General features: G+C 40.6%; 1 protein-coding gene across 12 annotated transcripts in view; it reads right to left on the reverse strand.

The window, feature by feature from the left end:
• AFF3 (ALF transcription elongation factor 3) overlaps positions 1-19,388 on the reverse strand; it is a 617,822-nt gene that overhangs the window by 462,393 nt on the left and 136,041 nt on the right. The gene's annotated exons all lie outside the window — the stretch shown is intronic.

The raw sequence follows: 19,388 nt of genomic DNA on the forward strand, positions 1-19,388 counted from the left end.
TTATAAGTGAAAGTCACAGACAACGTGTATCTAGCACAATGAAGCACTCCACAGACGGGTGTTTAGCTCTCAACTGCAATGATTGCAGAAATCAGACGCTATACTCCAGGCTGGTGCATTAGGCTAACGTCCACAGACCCTCCTGTAATTCCAGTCTGAGATCTAGCTGGGGGCCCAGAGCAGTGCCACAGCTCATTCAATTGTATTTATTCTCAACTTTAGCTGAAATAAGCAATGCTACCTGGACTTCCCCTTATGTCTAACTGGGGGCATTTGTTTTCAAGCACTTTTTTCTGTACCCACAATTTGAACAAACTAGGTCTGCGTCCTTAACGAAATTGTAAGATCTAAAATTCCCATTCATTCTTCCAGTGTGTACACTCTCCTACCTATCATCTGCTACTCCAAAGGAAGGTCCACCAGTGAGCTTACTCTTCCAATGCCCATGTTTAAAAAATGTATTCTATGCTGTTTAAGAAGTTAATGTCCAGGCAGAACTCTGACAGAATGTAAGAAATAAAGTGTGTTATATTCTCCATCTCCAGCCTCAGATAATGCTTGCGTATAAAACACTATGAACCTGTTATGAAAAAGAACTGCTCTGTGATTTTTAAAGCTTTTTTATTTAATTCGGCATTAATTTATGAAGCACCTGCATGTTAAGCACCGTACTCAGTGCCAAGGATATAAAGAAGAATAAGAGAGAGTGCCAGCCCTCCAGGAGCTCACAGAACAATAAAAGAGGCAGCTATGGGAACCGACTGAAAATATAATATGATGGATGGATGAATGGATGGGAGGAAGGAAAGAAGGAACAAAGGGACAAAGGATGATAGATCGATGGTAGACAACAGAGAAGCCAGGGAGTGAAGGCGGCAGGAGAAGTGCTATGCAGGGACACAGAAAGCAACTCATTCCATGAGGAGTAGAAAAGCCTTCTTGGAGGTGATGATAAAGATTTAGTGCCAGCTTGACTTCATCGGGTTGCGGTGAGTAGATGCTATTTCTGGTATGGAGAAATTCACGCTAAAAGCACGGAGGCCTGCAAAGTGCACAGCATGTTAGGGGGACGACAGTCAAGCTCTGAGTAGCTAAAGTATAGTGTACCTGGCACAGCATCCTGAGGTTAAAACTGGAGGGGCGAGTTGATGTAAAGGGTCCTGTACGCTGAACCCACAACTCCAGCTTTTTCTCTTCTAGGTTAGTGTTTTCTAGCATAAGTTTCCTAGAATACTAATTCTATGGGTTGCTTTGCAAAAGCAAAAACAAACAAACAAAAAACCATTTTGTGGTCAAGTACATTTGGGAAATGCTGCCTCCTACCATCTCCTTTCAGAGATTAATAACAGACATTTGGTCTCGAGAGGCCTGATAAGCGTGGCAGGAAAGAAATCAGTTTAACTTGGACACCATTTTTGCAGAACTCCTGACATCCCTCAACACTGGGTTCTGCAGAACACACGGGGGACACTGAACACTGCTCTAGGAAAGACAGGACAAAAGGAGTCCTTTTGGAGCATGAATGTAACACGATCTGATTTATTTTTTCCTTTTCCTTACTACAGAAAAATATTTATTTAGTAGTCTATGTCTGGTAGTGATATGGAGGTTGAACTAGTTTGGAAGAGATTAATGGCAAGAAGCCAGGCGGTGATTAAACGCAGAGTGAGAGAGCCCACTCAAGAGACTTTCTAGGATAAAATTAAAAGGAATTCACAGTGGATTAGATATGGAATGATGGAAGCAAACCAAAGAATAACTTCAAAGGTTCTAGCTTAGGAGCCAGGCGGAAGAGTCTCCTGTAACTAAGAGAAATACAGAGGAGAAGCCCGCTCTACAGAAAAGGTAGTATGGTCAGTGCTGGTCATTTTAAGTATGGAATGTTGCAAAAATATCCACACAGGCATATCAAGAAAGCAGTTAGAAATACGGTTCCTCAGCTTACAAGGAAGGTCAGGACTAGAGATACACACTGTAATCACAGAGCCCACAGAGGAAGTCATTGGAATAAAGTCCTTCCAGGAAAACACACAGGACAAAAGAACCCAGAATCCAGGATACCCACATTTCAACATGTAAAATACAAAATTAATCCATCAGCTTTATGGACATACAACATTCTTTAATACTGCAGTCCGAGATCTGCATTTACATTATCCAGAACAAACTACAGTGATGAGCCTGACAATGGTTTATATTTTTAATATTTGTCATTAGGATATAGTATAAAGGAATCAAAATATGTTTGGAATAGAATAGGATCTAATTAAATGCACCTGAAGGCCAGAGCAATTAGGAGAATTGACCAAAGCCTTACAGCTAGTCTCATTTGCAACTAGTTCAATAATGATTTTTTTAAAAAAAGAAAGAGTGAATCATGGACTCAGGTCCGAAAAGGACCCTGAGAGGTCCATCTGTGAATTTTCATCAAAATTGTATTTTTAATTCCATGAAAAAAGGTTGAAAATTAATTCACAATGTGATATTCTCTTTCATTTTACTTGTTTCTAAGGCATTTGAGAACGCAAATAAAATCAGATAATTCACTTGAAAGTAAGATCATTATCAGATATTAGAAAAGCATTTTGCTGCTTTCACAATCTTTTTATTTTTAATTGCTATGACAGGAGAGTGCTAACAATAGTAGCTGTTTTTTCTTGATGTAGTTGAGTTGTGTTTCATCAGAATATCATGGGAAGTAGCCTGTATTCTTGTAAGGGTGGTCAAGTAAAGCAGTATCCTAGATAACAATGATCCTATCAGTCCACGCAGCCACTCAACAAACATTACCAAGAGCCTTACATGAGTGAGGCAGGAGACACGCAGGAAAGGGATGAGGGAGTAGCCCACTCACAACGGAGTTCAAGGAAGTTTCCAGTGGCCACCAGTTAATTGACTATAATGCATTCAGTGACCACTATGAAGTCCTTAAACACTTTAGTATATATATTTACAATCCTGCATTAAATGTAATAGGATTTACAAGCCTCTGTTGTGAGGAATAAAACCAAAAACCTCAAGAATTACGGAGTTTTGTTGCACAACAATGTGAACAGACTTAACACGATCTAATTGTTCATTTCAAATAGTTAGGATGGTGGGGCCTGTTGTGGGGGGGTGGGGAAGGGAGAGCATTAGGAGATATACCTAATGTAAATGACGAGTTAATGGGTGCAGCACACCAACATGGCACATGTATACATAACAAACCTGCACTTTGTGCACATGTACCCTGGAACTTAAAGTATAATAAAAATAAATAAATAAAATAAAACAAAAAAATCAAAAAAATAGTTAAGATGGTACATTTTATTTACTTTACATCTTTACCTACCACCAAAATTTTATTATGAAATTAAAATATCTTTAAATAACTGATGTTTGTCCATAAATTGTTCTACATCCTGCAAGGATTGGGAACTTGCCAATTTTTTTGAGCTGAGGAAGAAAAGGGGTGAAACTGGATCTTCAGGAGGATTCCCCAGATAATGCTACTTAGGGTTTACGAAAGAAAAATTGAATCAGTGGACACTCCGAAGTTAGGAAAGTCAGCATGAAAGTGAAATATTTAAATAGGAAGGTAGCAGTAAAATTGGGAAGAATATGAGAGCCCTTTGAGAAGAGCCATCAACAAGGTATGGATACGGTATGGATACAGAAAAAGAATCCAAGACAATTCCAGGATATCGAATTTCAGCAAGAACATGGTACTTACTGTTATGGTCAACCTGAGTTGAAACCAAGAAAATGAAAATGCCCAGGGAGCAGCTGGAAAAAGGAGATCACAGTTTAGATGCTGAACCACCACGACCCCCAAAGATAACAAGCTGTGGTACATGCCAGAACCATAGGCTCAAACGAGGCCCCGCTGCAACCAATCTCTACCAACCTTTATCATCAGTGGAGCCATCATCACGTTCTCCCAGAGAGACCACCCTGCTCACCTGCCCCTACCCAGTCTTCACCTGAGGTTTACTCAAGCGGGGAGAAGGGATTAACAGAGGAAGGTGAAAATAATTTCACTTCAAATTTGATGAGACTGAAGAAATTTCTGGAGGGCCAGATCTCTTCTGAAAATTTCCCTGGCTCTAGGGAGACAGAAGAGTCAAGCCCTTCACACACTTAATGGCCTTCCGGATTCTGACAATTGTTGATCTTCCTTCCATGTTTGGGTCTTAGCATTGCAGGAAACTCACAAATTCTCATGTGATCTGTGCAGAAGGTCATTTGGTGTCTCCAGATCCATCTCTGCCGTGTTCCTCTCGATAAAACAGCAGATTAAATGAACGCTTGCTGTTCAACATTCACGAGACCTGCAAGTGTCTCCTCTCTGTTGCCAGACTTAGAGGGAAAAAAGCTGAGTCAGAATGTCATGATTTGAAGTTGGAGAATCTTATTGGGATGTATAGCATTTCTTAAAAAAGGAGATGAAGAAAAAGAAAACTGAGGTTTTTAAACTAAAACCTTCAGAACCTTATCACAAAATGGGCCAGGCGCAGGGGCTCATGCCTATAATCCCAGCACTTTGGAAGGCAAAGGTGGGCAGATAACTTCAGGTCAGGAGTTCGAGACCAGCCTGGCCAACATGGTGAAACCCCGTGTCTACTAAAAATACAAAAATTAGCCAGGCGTGGTGGCGCGTACCTGTAACCCCCACTACTCAGGAGGCTGAGGCAGGAGAATTGCTTGAACCCGGGAGGCGGAGGTTGCAGGAAGCCAAGATCATGCCACTGCACTACAGCCTGGGCAACAGAGCAAGATTTTGTCTCAAAAAAACAAAACAAAAAAACAAAACAAACAAAAAACCTTATCATAAAATGTTTCAGTCTTGACAGATTAAATGGAACTTTTCCACTTACAAGAAGCATAGCCAATTTCAAGGATTAAAAAAAAGGAACCTGGAAAACTGAATTTATTTTCACTAGAATGTATACATTTAGAGTATCTTCCCTATCTCTGTCCTTTAAATTTAAGCTTAAACATTTATTTTTCATTTAAAAAGTAAGCATCCTTTAATTTCCAATCTAAGGAAAGAATGGTTTACTTAAAATTTTATTTATTTATTTATTTACTTCTGCTAGCTATTTAATCTGCGAAATACAGCTCAGAAAAAAATACAGTCATAAAACCTGTTGGTATAAAGATAAGCAGTTTATTTAATATCTAATTAAATGTGGTCACCAGAGAAATCACAGCTTATGAAACTTTATCAGAAAAAGATTAATCCATTTCAGGCTTAACCCAAATGTCATAAGAGAATTCATGAATTTAGATAGGAATCCACTTATTATCCAAAGACATTTTCATATCAAGTAAGGAGAGCCTATATTACTAACTATATTTATACTTTAATCAAATTTATACACTTTGTAGCTATCACTGATTTTGGGCACAATTATCAAACTAGAATAAGATAATAGGGAGCCCTTTCTGTATTTATCAAAAATTTCTAGAATGTTCTAAAACACTTTTAGTTTGTAGACCCCATTCCTTCAGAAATTAAAAATATTAGACTGTCATTTTAACTGAAAAGCAATTCCACAACTAACTACTAAACACCTATTAGGTCTTGGGCTCAGGTGTTAAGAAAATGAGGATGGAGAAAATGATTCCTTCCTTTAAAGGGCTCAGAAAGTCATAAGCTAGATAAACCCTTAAATAACCACTGATAAAAAGTAATGACAACCATAAGGCAGGGGTTGCTTGTTTTTCCCCAATATCTAGTCATGTCTGGACACACGGTGACCCAGCTTAAAGACCTCATGTCCCAGACTAAAGCTATAGCCAAGTGATCTCTGGCCAGTAGGGTGTGAGAAAAAGTAGTTCCTGCTCCTCCAGGCTGCACCTCTATGGGCAGGATATGCCCTCCCCTTTCTGTTCCTTCTTCCTGATGGCTGGAAGGGAACACGGACCATCTTGGATCACGTGGATGAGACTAACACTCCTGTAGGTGGCAGAGCAACAGAATAAAGGGAGCCCAATGTCACAGAGTAGAACCAGCACACTGCCTCAGATTGACAATGATAGAAAAATAAGCTCTTGTCTTGTATATAAGCCACTGTTATTTGGAATCTATCCCATGCAACAGCCCAATGCTCTAATTAATATGTAATAGAGATGCTTCTTTTTCTAAGGATTTTTGGTACTGAAAAATGCCCCCTTAAAAGAAAGAACCAAAATTGAATAGAATAAGCAAAGAAAAGTTTAATTTCTAACTTTATCATGAAAAATAACACCTTTGATTATGACAATAAATTAATCTTATAAATTACAAAATAGAGATTATAATTAAAATCTTGTAAATTCTCAGAAAAGAATAATTTAAGTACTCATTGGGGGGCATAATTTTAAAAATAAAACTATATAACCACATGCTAGAACTAATTTTAAAAATTAGAAAACTAGAAACTAAAGATAAAATATACAAAAACTAAAGACAAAAATAATATACAAAAACTAGAGAGAGTTGGAAACAAAACGGACACAAAATACAAGAAAGGCTTAGGAAAGTAAGAGTGAATGTAACTAAAAATACAGATCAAAGCAATTAGAGAGAAACTAATAGATATGAAAGAAAGACAAAAATGATTAAGCATAAGGGTAGATTCAGTAAGGGACAAATCAAAACCAGTTTGTGAAGATAATGTGTACAACCTTTTTTTTTTTTTTTTGAGATGGAATTTTGATCCTGTTGCCCAGGCTGGAGTGCAATGGCACGATCTCAGCTCAATGCAACCCCCATCTCCTGGGTTCAAGCAATTCTCCTGCCTCAGCCTCCTGAGTAGTGGGGATTACAGGCGCCCATCACCACGCCCAGCTAATTTTTGTATTTTTAGTAGAGATGGGCTTTCACCATATTGGCCAGGCTGGTCTCGAACTCCTGACATCAGTTGATCCTTCCGCCTCGGCCTCCCAAGGTGCTGGGATTACAGGCGTGAGCCACTGCTCCCAGCCACACTTAATCTTTTGTTTTAAAAAATTCCCTGAGCTAGAACAAACTGATATGCAGACTGAAAGAATACTCTATGTTTCAGGAAATGCATAATACTGAGACATATTTTGGTTAAGCTTCAGAAATTCCAAATAATTCTTTAGGGACTCAAATAGAAAGAACAAATGACCTGTAAGAGCAAACAGAGTGGGTATCTTAAAAGATATCAAAGTTCGGCCGGGCGCGGTGGCTCAAGCCTGTAATCCCAGCACTTTGCGAGGCCGAGACGGGCGGATCACAAGGTCAGGAGATCGAGACCATCCTGGCTAACATGGTGAAACCCCGTCTCTACTAAAAATACAAAAAACTAGCTGGGCGAGGTGGCGGGCGCCTGTAGTCCCAGCTACTCGGGAGGCTGAGGCAGGAGAATGGCGTAAACCCGGGAGGCGGAGCTTGCAGTGAGCTGAGATCCGGCCACTGCACTCCAGCCTGGGCGACAGAGCGAGACTCCATCTCCAAAAAAAAAAAAAAAAAAACAAAAAAAGATATCAAAGTTCAAGAGAGGCTCCAAATTCGATGAAACCGAAGAAACAGAAAGAGAGAGGTAAAAAAGTGAGACACTGTCATCTGAAATGAAGCTCAATTCATGTTTGTTAGTTTTTTTTTTCCGGACAGTGAGATTTGAGTTGATTTTTAAACTTCATTTTTCTTCATTATCCAAATTATCTAAATGAGCATGTAACCTGTCAGTATAAACAATTCAAAATTAGAAAAATATCAAAAATAAGATGGAATGCAAATATCCCAAAGACCAATTTCCAAAGATTACTATCAGTTTTTAGTAAGAGGAACGGGCCTTGAAGGACTAATCTGGTGGGAAAACTAGAAAAGGATATCACTCCAGGCAGAAGCAAAGTCAGAAAGGCATGAAAGAAAATAACGGTTTCAGGAAATGGCAAGAGGTCTGGTAAGTGGATGGAGATCGAGCCTGGGTCAGATTACATGCTATGCTTGAACCTCATTCTAGTGTTCTTCTTTATTTTTGTCACTGATCTGCCTGACATCATTTGAACCAGTGAAAGTAGGGTGCACCCTACCTATATCTGAGGTACAGAAACTCAAGTCCAGACCTCTAGGCTGTCCTAGAAGATGACAGCCCAAAGACAAACGAGAAGGGGCCTGTCCTCAGGAAATCTGTGAGATCAGATGACACCAAAGAAAAATACATAATAATATATGGTAATTTAATACATGTGGACATTATGGGAATTGAGAAGAGAGGAAGCACTTTGGGGGCTGGAGCAGGCGGTGGAAGCGGTAAGACTTGCACTAGGGACTTGAAGGAAGGACAGAGCATCTTAACTTAAGATTTCCAGTTTCACAAGACATTGTCTTCATAGGTGACTCCTACCTACGGCTATAATTCCATAAAAAGAAAGCATTTTTTTTCTTGCTGAAATTATAAAAAAAGGATGGACTAATAAACCAATTATGTTGGGATTTGACTATTTAAAAAACAAATAACTAAAGTCTTATCTTATATCAAAACAAATTTCAGAGAGATAACTTTTCATCTATTTATTTTATAGTTAGATTTAACGATGTTAGATTGAACTCTAATCTTTGGTAACCGTCTTTGTAACCATACTAACAAAGGAAGAGATCAAAAAGGAAGAGACAGAGATACAAAATTTGATTTGTCCACCAAGAGCAAAGGTTAATCAACAAACTGGGAAAACTGTTCACAATGTAATTAGGAAAGATTGATTTTCTTAATATTTAAACAACTCTTAACTCAGTGAGAAAAAATACATATAAACACTTCAACAGAAAAATGGGTAAAGGATATGAACAAAAAATGCACAAAGGTTTATATATGAGAATTGCTCACTTTGGAATTATAAATTGGATGTCTAAGAATTTTTCTTAGGAACAAATCACACATATATACAAAATTTACTTAGCCCCTCATTGCAGAATAATTGGTAATAGTGAAAAAACCGAAAACAGCTTAGATGACCACTAAAAGGATTATACAAATAAACTATTGGATAAAATCACTGAAGTAGTTCAAATAAATGAGATGCTGAACCACTAAAGACCACACACTGAATGTTGCCAAAAACTGTATAATAACATGGGAAAGTGGTTACAATAAGTAAGGAAAATAAATTAGATAATAACCAAATATAATAGCTTTAATCCCAATTTAATCAGAAAGACAAAGTACAGAAAAAAGACCAGAAGGATCTGCTCTTTAACCAAAACATTAAATGTGATTATTTCCAGATTATACAACCACAGGTGATTTTTTTCTTCTTTATGTTCTTTTTTTTTTTTTTTTTGAGACGGAGTCTCACTCTGTCTCCCAGGCTGGAGTGCAGTGACAGGATCTCAGCTCACTGCAAGCTCCGCCTCCCGGATTCACGCCATTCTCCTGCCTCAGCCTCCAGAGTAGCTGGGACTACGGGCGTCCGCCACCACGCCCAGCTAATTTTTTTTGTATTTTTAGTAGAGACGGGTTTTCACCGTGTTAGCCAGGATGGTCTCGATCTCCTGACCTTGTGATCTGCCCACCTCGGCCTCCCAAAGTGCTGGGATTACAGGCATAAGCCACCGTGCCCGGCCCTTCTTTATGTTCTTAATGTTATCTAAATTTTTATGATGAAGACCTATTACTTACAAAATCTTTGCTGTCCTGGGTGGCAAAACTTCCAGAAAGACTGTATGTAATGTCTCTAATGCCTCTTCTTGTTTCTCTCTCAAACCCAAATAGACATTGGCCCCAAAAACTCTCATCAAGGGAAATGCTAATCTCCATGTTACTAAGCCTAACACAGCAGAGGTGACACTGGTAATAACTCCCTTCCCTTCTTGAGACCCCCCTTTCCTCATGGCTTCCCAATGCTATCCTCTGTTTTCTTCCTACCTACTGATCCCTTCTTATCTTTTTTGCTGGTTCCTTTCCCTCAGACTGACCCCTTTAGGTAGGAACACACCACAGCTCAGCCCTCGTCACCTGCCCTCACTCCCTGGGTTACGACATCCAGGCTCAAGGCATTAGATGCCACGCGTATGCTCACAACTCCCAAATCTACACCTCCAACCCAGATATATATTTCCTTCTCCAAACTCCAGACTTGTGGGTCACCTCCACTTGGATGTCTAACAGACAACTCCAACTCAATAAGCCCAAGTAAGCAAGAGAACTCTTGCTCTTGCCCCCAAAACCTGCCTCACACATAGTTTTTCTCATCTCAGTTGATAGTGACTTCTTCCTTTCATTTGCTCGGATCAAATATCTGTACTCAGTTCCTCTGTCTGTCATCCAAGCTGTCAGCCAATCTTACTGGCTCTCCTTCAAAATACATAGAGAATCCAATCTTACCACCTTTGCTGTCCCCATGGCCCCAGCAACTATCACCTTCCCTAGATTAGCATAATAACCTGCCAAGCCATGTCCCACTTCTCCCTTGCCCCAATACAGCTCATTCTCTGTGCAACAGCCAAACCAATTCTTTTCGTACCTATGTCAAATCATGACACTCCTCTGCTCCAAACCCTTCAATGGCTCCCAATTCTCACAGTAAAGCCATAGTCCTTACCGAGGCTTGGCAGGCCTTGTAAGACGTGGCCTCCCCTGCCACTTCTTCTACCCCATGCACGCTGCTGGGTAAGGACGCACATTCCCACTCAGCCTTCGCTCCAGCTCTCCATCCCACTCCACCTGGCATGTACCTTCTCCTCGCCATGTCTTCCTGGCTAACTCTACCAAGTCCCGGCCTCACTGTCCTCTTGCTCACATCTCACTATCTCAATGCAGTGACCCAGCCACCCTCTCAATGCTGCAGCCAGCTCCCACCCTCCACCCCCATGGGCATCCCCAGCCCTCTTTCCCCTGCTCTGCTTTTTCCTCCCTCCATACCACTTACTGTCAACTGCCAAAGGGCTAAAAATCAAAATTCTAACAGGAATTCAGGTAGGCTATGGTGACACAGGAAGGCTCCTCTGACTTTAATGTCTGTCTGGTAAAGGGCGGCGTGATCCTGTGTGAGGGACTGTCCTGAGGGACACAGTAAGGACCTAGTAGGTACAAATCAGTCATCAGAGATGGATGAAAATGAAATCGCCAGCAATTAAGAAATCCCAGGGGCACGACCAAAGCTAAGAAGCGTAAGTTACAGAAGGGTTGATTTGTCCATCAGCATAAGGGTCAGAGCTGCCCAAAGACAAAAAAGGCACCGCAGGAGGGCACAGTCCCCTTCTGCTGTGGGGTTTCAGTGTAGCAGCATGAGCCTCAGCAGGGATGCCACAGAAAGCATCGAGCGTCCCTCGGGGGACAGAGATGGCCTTCGTCACTGATGGAGATATCCAAGAATGAGGGAGGAGGTGGGCAGAGGGCCTGTCTATACTTTTTGTCAGGGCTTATAGAAATAGCTGAATGCATACATCTTCCTAACTTCTGCTGTTAATCCTTTTGTTACACACATAAGGAGTCAACCGTTTAGTGTGTATTAAACACATGCCAAGGCCTATATGGACACAGATGCCATTCCTGAAGGTTATGTCCGTCAGACAACAAATACACAGGGCTCAGGAGACATACACAGCTTATGCTCGCCAACATTACGAAACAACGCGGCGTTCCCACGAATAACTGAATGAGGAAATGTGACAGAAACAGGATTGGTGAAGTACCAAACGGCATGCAGAGACAAACGCCGAGAGACATTCTGGGAAACAGCACCCCACGGGGCCAACGGGTGTTTCTAAGAACTCCGCATATTTTAGGCCTTTTGTACGTTAAAACCTAGTTCATGTGGCAGACAGGCTGGAAATGTGGGCTCTCTCCTACATTGCTCTGCTCCCCTCATCACCCTCCTCATTCCCACATCATCTTGTGGCCAGAGAACACGACCATCTGTGGGAGCACACGCACAGCACACCCGCACACACTACCCCCGGGCAAGGACTCCTGCTCATGAAAATCAAACAAAGAAGAACAAGGAAAAAGAGGCAGAGGACGTAGCGTCCCACTCAGAGCACTGCCTGTTAAGCGTTTGTTTCTGAGGCCAGCAGCTAGCTCTAAGATTTATTTTACATGTGCTGTGTTTACATACATCAGTAAATACGGTTTCTATTTCGCTTTGTAACAGCAGCTATAAATTATATGTTGGAAGCGTTTGGCTCCTCTCTTCCCATAAAGGTCTGGCAGGGATTACCGAGGCCCCAACACGGGGAGGCCCAGGATTGGTGGGGAGCACCTTCTTTCATCCATATCCTTAAATTAATTAACTCATCCAATAAGCATCTATTGAGAACAAACTATGTGCCAGGAACCATTAGAGATGCTTCAATAAGCAGCACCGTAAAAAAAGGAACAAAATAAACAAAAATCCCTGGTTTTGTGGAACTTATAATCTAGTGAAATTCATCCACCTCTCTTCAATTTCTACATTCAGAGCTGTCAACCCATCTGGGGTTGGACACAGGAGCAGGTAAATGCGAAGCAAACAGAGCCACTATAAACAACTACAGGAATTATTATGAGTGTGAATTGTTTCTGAAGGCTTACTACGTGCCAGCCACTGTGCTAAGCACTGTAAGTACTAACTCATCTAACAGTCATAAAAATGCTATCAGTAGGTTCTACCAAGATTCTGTCACAGATGAGGCAACTGAGGCACCCGGCCATCTGGCCAGGAAATGGAGTGAAGAAACTCAGACGTTCCAGCTCTAGAACCCACACTCCTCGCTCTGCTCTAGAACCGGGCCACTTACAGCAGAGAGAGGGTTTCCAGTCAGTATCACTTCCAGAGGCATCTCTCGGTCCCACAGCCCACCCTTTAGTCAGAACAGCAACGGGAGTATCCAGGCATGGTCCACTGGTGCCTGTCACACGCGTAGCTATGGAATGGGATCTGCGAACAGCACCAGGGAGACTCCATTTTCATCTACTGTAAATGTATTGCTAATGCCGGTTAATCATGTGGAGATAAGTGATCCTACTGCTCAGCCCAATTAAACACACTATTTAAATACACTGTGGCTTCAAACAGATCTGTCTCAACAAGTCATTCTAAATGCTTACTCTGTGAACATTTTACTACTTGTCCTCAGCTCCAATTGTGTTTATTTAGCATTTCATTTGATTAATAAAGCTCTCATGTGACAGGTTCCCCTATAGATAATAATAGCTCAGAAAAAAACAAATACACAGAAAAAGAGAGAAAAGGTGATCTCAGACTGGAAAATAAAATCTCAGGAGGGGGTTAGCATCAAATAAGGAAGAATCACGCTACTCAGGCTTTGTGATATTAATCCAGGATAATCTTGGTTTTCAAGATTTTAGTTATGTCTAATACAAAGGAACTTTCAGAATTTCCTCTCTCTCTAGCGCGCACGCACACACACACACACACACACACACACACACACATAAAATCGCTCTCAACAATATACTCGCTTTTCTATTTTGTTTGCTTTTCTTTCAAAGGTGTTTAAATAACAGAAATGTAGCCAATATTTACCAAACGCTTACTATGTTACCACTGTGCTAAGCACATTACATACGTCTCATTCACTCCCCGCTGCTGCAATAACTCTGCCAAGCAGGTATCATTACCATGCTCTCCACCTCACACATAAGGAAACTGAGGCCCTGAGGAAGTAAACCACTTGCTCCCCGTCACTCGGCTGACAGGTAGCAGGCCCGGTGCTTGCTGGTCTCCATAGCTGCACCCATTCCACAGCATTCTACCTCTTCCCTGTGTAGCTGAAAGACTGCACAAGATTTCTGACCAAAGAGAGGAGGAAACACACAAGAAGAGGCTTTTCTCACGAAACTGGAAGAGTGATACCTCCTTTCTGGGTGGCAGAAATACAGGATCACACGTCACTTTCAACTGACTCCAAACGCAGAGGCCCGGGGGTTCCTGAGCAGCTCCAGGTGCGCAGCTCGGGCCCAGGAGGCTGCAGCTGAAGGGAGAGCAGCCCTGTAACCTGTTCAGACGCTCTCCGGGGGAGAAAGCTTTCTGAGAACTGAGAAAGCATGGAAAATAAAGTGGGCTTGCTAATAATCTCCCTCCAGGTCCCGCCCTCCACGCCTCCCGGTCAGTGGTGGTTTCCCACCCTTAAGGCTAGAAAACTTGGCTTAATGATGTAAATCTGAAGAAGCCTAGAGAGGAAAGAGAAAGGAAAAGGTCTCTAGCACCTTCACACAACAGGATACATTGGAATGCATTTTCTTCAAATTTCTCATCACAAGACTACAGAAACTGAAACTGAAGTTTTTTCATGTTAAGTGCCTTACCTTTTTGTTTTGTTTTGGTTTTGGTTTTTGGTTTTTTTGAGATGGAGTCTCACTCTGTCGCCCAGGCTGGACTGCAGTGGCGCGATCTCATCTCACCGCAATCTCTGCATCCTGGGTTCAAGCAGTTCTCCTGCCTCAGCCTCCTGAGTAGCTGGGATTACAGGCATGCACCACCACGCCCAGCTAATTTTTGTATTTTTAGTAGACACGAGGTTTCACTATGTTGGCCAGGATGGTCTCCATCTCCTGACCTCGTGATCCACCTGCCTCAGCCTCCCAAAGTGCTGGGATTACAGGCGTGAGCCACCGCACCCAGTCCAAGTGCCTTACCTTTTAAGACCCCACTGGCCGACCATAAAAGGACTGGAAAATGTGGAAATATTTCCACTTGCCAGTCTTCATTACGACCTTCAGAATGACCCATCCAAACTACAGAAACCACGTGCTTCCCTCCAGCATCTGAGATCAAGGTCTGGGTCTCCGCTCTTCCAGGTATATGCAGTACAGGCACTCCACGTTCTAAGAGGACGGAAGCTGCCCATCGAGCAGACAGGAGGAAGCGCAGAGCGTAACCATCAGTGCTGTTGCTATGCCATGCTGTCCTGCTGGATGTGGCCTCTAACTGCCATGGGTGAGCGAGGGTGATGGGAAAGACGACACCACGACAGGTGGGGAAACTGAGTCTCCAGGCTTGCCACACACCCTCATTTCTTCCAGGAGCAATCAGATAGAATACTTCAATTTGAAAACATTATACATCTCAAATGTAATTAAGAAATTCTACTGGCATGAATATGTAATGTACACATTGCTTTACAGATGCCTTTTTTGCCCGACAGGCTGGTGCCGACTTTAATTTGGAAGAAATCCATTTTCATACAAAGGTAACCAAGAGTGACAGGAAATAGGAAGCCTACATCATTTATCTTCTGTGAACTTTAGAAAAAATCAGTTAATTGCTTTTCTAGGAAGCTATTTTATGGAATCACAGCGCTTCATCTTTCTATTCTTTTTCATGGCATAAACGGCGATTTTAAAATGCCCTTCATGAAAATTCTATGATTCATCAATACATCTTAGACTATTTAATTACTTATTTTAACAAATAAAATTCTGATCAACCACAAATGGTTTCTCTGTTCTTATAGATAAATTATCAACCACTACGAAAACATCTAGGATATCACAGTCTACTGACTGATATTCAAATTCAGGTGTCCCTTTCCTTACCACTGACTAAGCTATGGGCACCAGCTCCTGGCTTCCTTTGCTCCCCTGGCTTATCAAATGAATTCTGTTCCCAGCCACTGGAGCCCTCTGCAACAGCAGTTTCAAACTATCACTACTTATTAAATTGCAAACAGCAAACTATAACGTGTAGGTTTTGGAATATACCGCTGGAGCTGTAACTTGTCAAACCACCGACTGCAAAAGGCCCAGGGCGCTCCTGTGTTGTCTCACTGGCTCTGCATGTTAGGTTTTGCACGCCACTGTCCTATTTTTGTGCCCTGGCCCCATCACCTAACATATACATACGTATTTTTAAATTCTACCAAGTGTAGGCTAATATAACTTTTTTCCAAATCTAAAATGATCATCTTAGTAATGATTTTATATTATTCCATGAGCCAAAGACAGATACACTATGAAGTTAATGATGCTTACGCCTCAGGGTCTCCAAGGCCCAGGGGAGTTGGGGGTGGGGTGGGGTGGGGGTGGTACTGTGTTCACACAGTTACATTTTTTTTGAAATAATGGCAAGGGTGAGATATTTTCTATTCCTTTATTCCTACAGAAGGTCCCCAAGACTACGCAAATTTGAGGTCCCACAAAACTGTATCTGCCTCTCTAGGTTAACTGTCCCCAGTGTTTGGATCTGGAATTACACGTTGAGCACAAAATATTAATTTGTGTGTGCGTGTGAAACAAAAAATAATTCACTTCAGTCCGAAATAAAATTCAGTGTGCCGGGCCCTAGAACATTCTAGAGGGCCTGCTTTGGCCATTCGTTAGTCCCTGGTCTCTCACCTAACTGTAGACACCCTTCCAGGGGGCACTCCCAGGGAGGCTCACTTAATGAGGGGCGGTGTTCAGAATAAAAGAGTCAGCTACAACAACGAAAATATGTTTTTCATTAAACACAAAACTGAGTCGGGAAAAGCCAGCCAAGAGGCAGGTGTTTGAGTTAAGGAATTCTCTTGAGGTCTTTAACTTCCACATCAAATTGCACTGGATTTTTCTGCACTAATTACCTATTATTGAAGACTCAGGAATTATTGCAAATAATTTGCCATAGCAGCAGGTAGGGTGCCAATGTTGTAAGGGAAAGAATGAAGAGTTTATGACGTGTAAAACCAGGCAAAAGGGATTCAGATTTTCCCAATTTTTAAAAATAATACAGAATTGTTTTTCTACTACAAGGGTAATGAAGGTGAGGGAATTTTCCTAGGACTAAAAGGCCAATTTTAAACTTAATTTGGACTGTAAATGAGAGAAACTGCAAATTAAAAGCTATGTGCTGGAGTCTAATTTATTCAGTTAATGTAAATTTCTTGGAGGCAGAGATTACATCTTACAATAAAAAAAAAAAAACCCATTCTCATCGCATTGCACCTAGTCATTAATCTGATTTTCTTATGAGGAATGTACCTATACAATGCCAAACAGCTATTTTTGCATGACCCTCCTTGTTTCTATGTCACTTTTACCTAACCCTTCCAACCCCCAAATTCTTCACACTGTGATAAGTCTTGCTCTGTAGCTAACATCCTGAAACACCATAGTCAAGTAATAACCTTGTAGGTCACTTTCTTTGGAAATTTCCCTGAAAAACACCTTCTCTACCTCACTGGAAATTAATGTCTGTACTATTGAGAGGAGATTTTCACACCTGCAGTATCTTTATTTTTAAAAATATTCACATGAATATTTTTGAAATGGTTTGTCACATTAAATTGTTTTACCTCTTTTAAAAAATAAAAATATTTATTCCCTCAAAAGTAAAATCTGGTTGATAAAATTCTTCGGCTTCTATGTGATGATTGTGAATTTTATTTTCTCACTTAATTTTTGTAGAGATGGGGTCTCACTATGTTGCCCAGGCTGGTCTTGAACTCTGGCCTCAAGCAATCCTCCCACCTCAGCCTCCCAAAGTAGTGGGATTACAGGAATGAGCCACTGTGCCTGGCCTGATTGTGGATTTTATTGGAACAGACTATAAACATTGAATAATGTGCCTGCAAAAGAATATTTCTTAATTTTCTCTTGGAATACTGTCAACAAAAATCTCTGAGTTTGAAGGGTAGAAGTAACTTACTACTCGACTGCTAACTGTGAAATTTAGTCATGTTTTTATTGTGGGAGTGAGCCCAGACAAGTGTTATAAGGTTCAAATTACAATATTTCTCCTAATATGCAGTGCTTTTTACTAAAATAAATACTGCACCCCCCTTCACCAATAAAAAAAAGAACCCACCCACCAATTTTAAACTTTGTTCTACAGACAACACCTCTTATCTCTTCTCTATCAAAGAATGATTGGCCTTTTGGAAATATTCAGGACAAAATGTTAGGAAGAGGGCAGGCTCGCTAGTTCAATGTCACTGCATATAGGGGAAATGGAACACTTCCCATAGAAAAGCTCTGATTTCTCTCAGCACGAGTCTCTGTCTGAGGCATCCCCTGCTCTCTCTGCTAACCAGACACCGTACACAGCATGTTCTTTCCAATCTGAGTCCTCAAAGGGCATCCTGAAAGTGTCCAGGTTATTAATGACATACCCAAAAGCCTCATAAAAACTGCACAGTTATCTGCTTAAGGCTTTACTGGCAATCAAAAATTCATCTTTTTTGTTTTAACTAGAGTTTTATGAACTCACTGAATTCCAAAATAAACAAACATGTAAATTATTACCTAATAAATCTGAAGTTTCTCTGGTAGATAAAAACCATTTTAACAAGAAGTCAATTGAGACTGAAATAATGCAGGGATTCCTGGTGGCTGTAAAAGTCAGTCACCACTGCTTAAGGATACACCGGAATTTATTTGCTGCTACCAGTCATTTGATGATGATGAATCAAACAGCCTGATGAATTCGGTTTTGTAAGGTGTTATGTATGTGTGTTTCCTACAAACTTTTAAAAACATAAATGCCTCTAGAAATTACATTTTGCTTCCATTAATTCCAAGTGAACATTTTCTAGAATCTATCATAAAAGTGTAATTAAAAAAAAGTTACGGTATGCATGTCACTTAATTTTCTCTGCAAAACCAGTGTAAACATCTCATAGATTAAAAAAGAGGTCTCCTCTAAGGGTGATATGTTGATCTCCCTATCAGTCCATGGTGATCTGAGATGATAGTTCAGAAATGTTTAAGCTCAGTCTTGTCAAAAACGCAACAACAAATGTCAAATCATTGATTTCATTTGGTTATTAAGATACAAAGAATATTCTGGCCACAATGTTACTCAGTCTTTAAAGAATATGTTAAAAAGAAAAAACTGAACAGTTCCTAAGTATAATGTTCTAGAACTCACATTTAATTTTAGTTAGTATACCATATCACAGCGAAAAATATGTATGCATGGTCATATTTTTTTCTTCATGTACTCTTCACAACCATCATCAATTTGGAATATGGTCTGACACAGGACAGGATTTCTAAAATATTTGAATAATTCACCATATTCAAAGTTGAATAATTTAAACAATTAATTAAAAAACTATTATGAGGTTTACTTGGTAAAGTTTGTGTTAAAATATTTCAAAACACAAAAATGTTAAAAGAGTTCTGGAACTCTTTCACATAAAAATTTACCTATTTAGTTACTGAAATTATAGCCTGTAAGTGCTTTTCTTATTTCTGAATCACTTATTCACTTATTTCTTAATTTTATTCATACCTCAGTGAACACTAGCTGTTCAGAAGAAAATCCTCAAACCATACTGAAGGGGACATTCCTTCCCTAACTAATACATACACACACAACTGCATTTGCTGGAACTCTAAAAATTTCATTTATAATAAGTTTGAGATTTTTAAGACATCATTATGTAAGTCTGCCTCCCCTTTTAATGACGGCTACAAATCCTACCACATGAAGTCAACCCCATCACTGAAAAACAAGAAACACGGAAACTGAAT

The sequence above is a fragment of the Macaca fascicularis genome, chromosome 13, assembly GCF_037993035.2.
Source record: "Macaca fascicularis isolate 582-1 chromosome 13, T2T-MFA8v1.1".
NCBI lineage: Eukaryota > Metazoa > Chordata > Mammalia > Primates > Cercopithecidae > Macaca > Macaca fascicularis.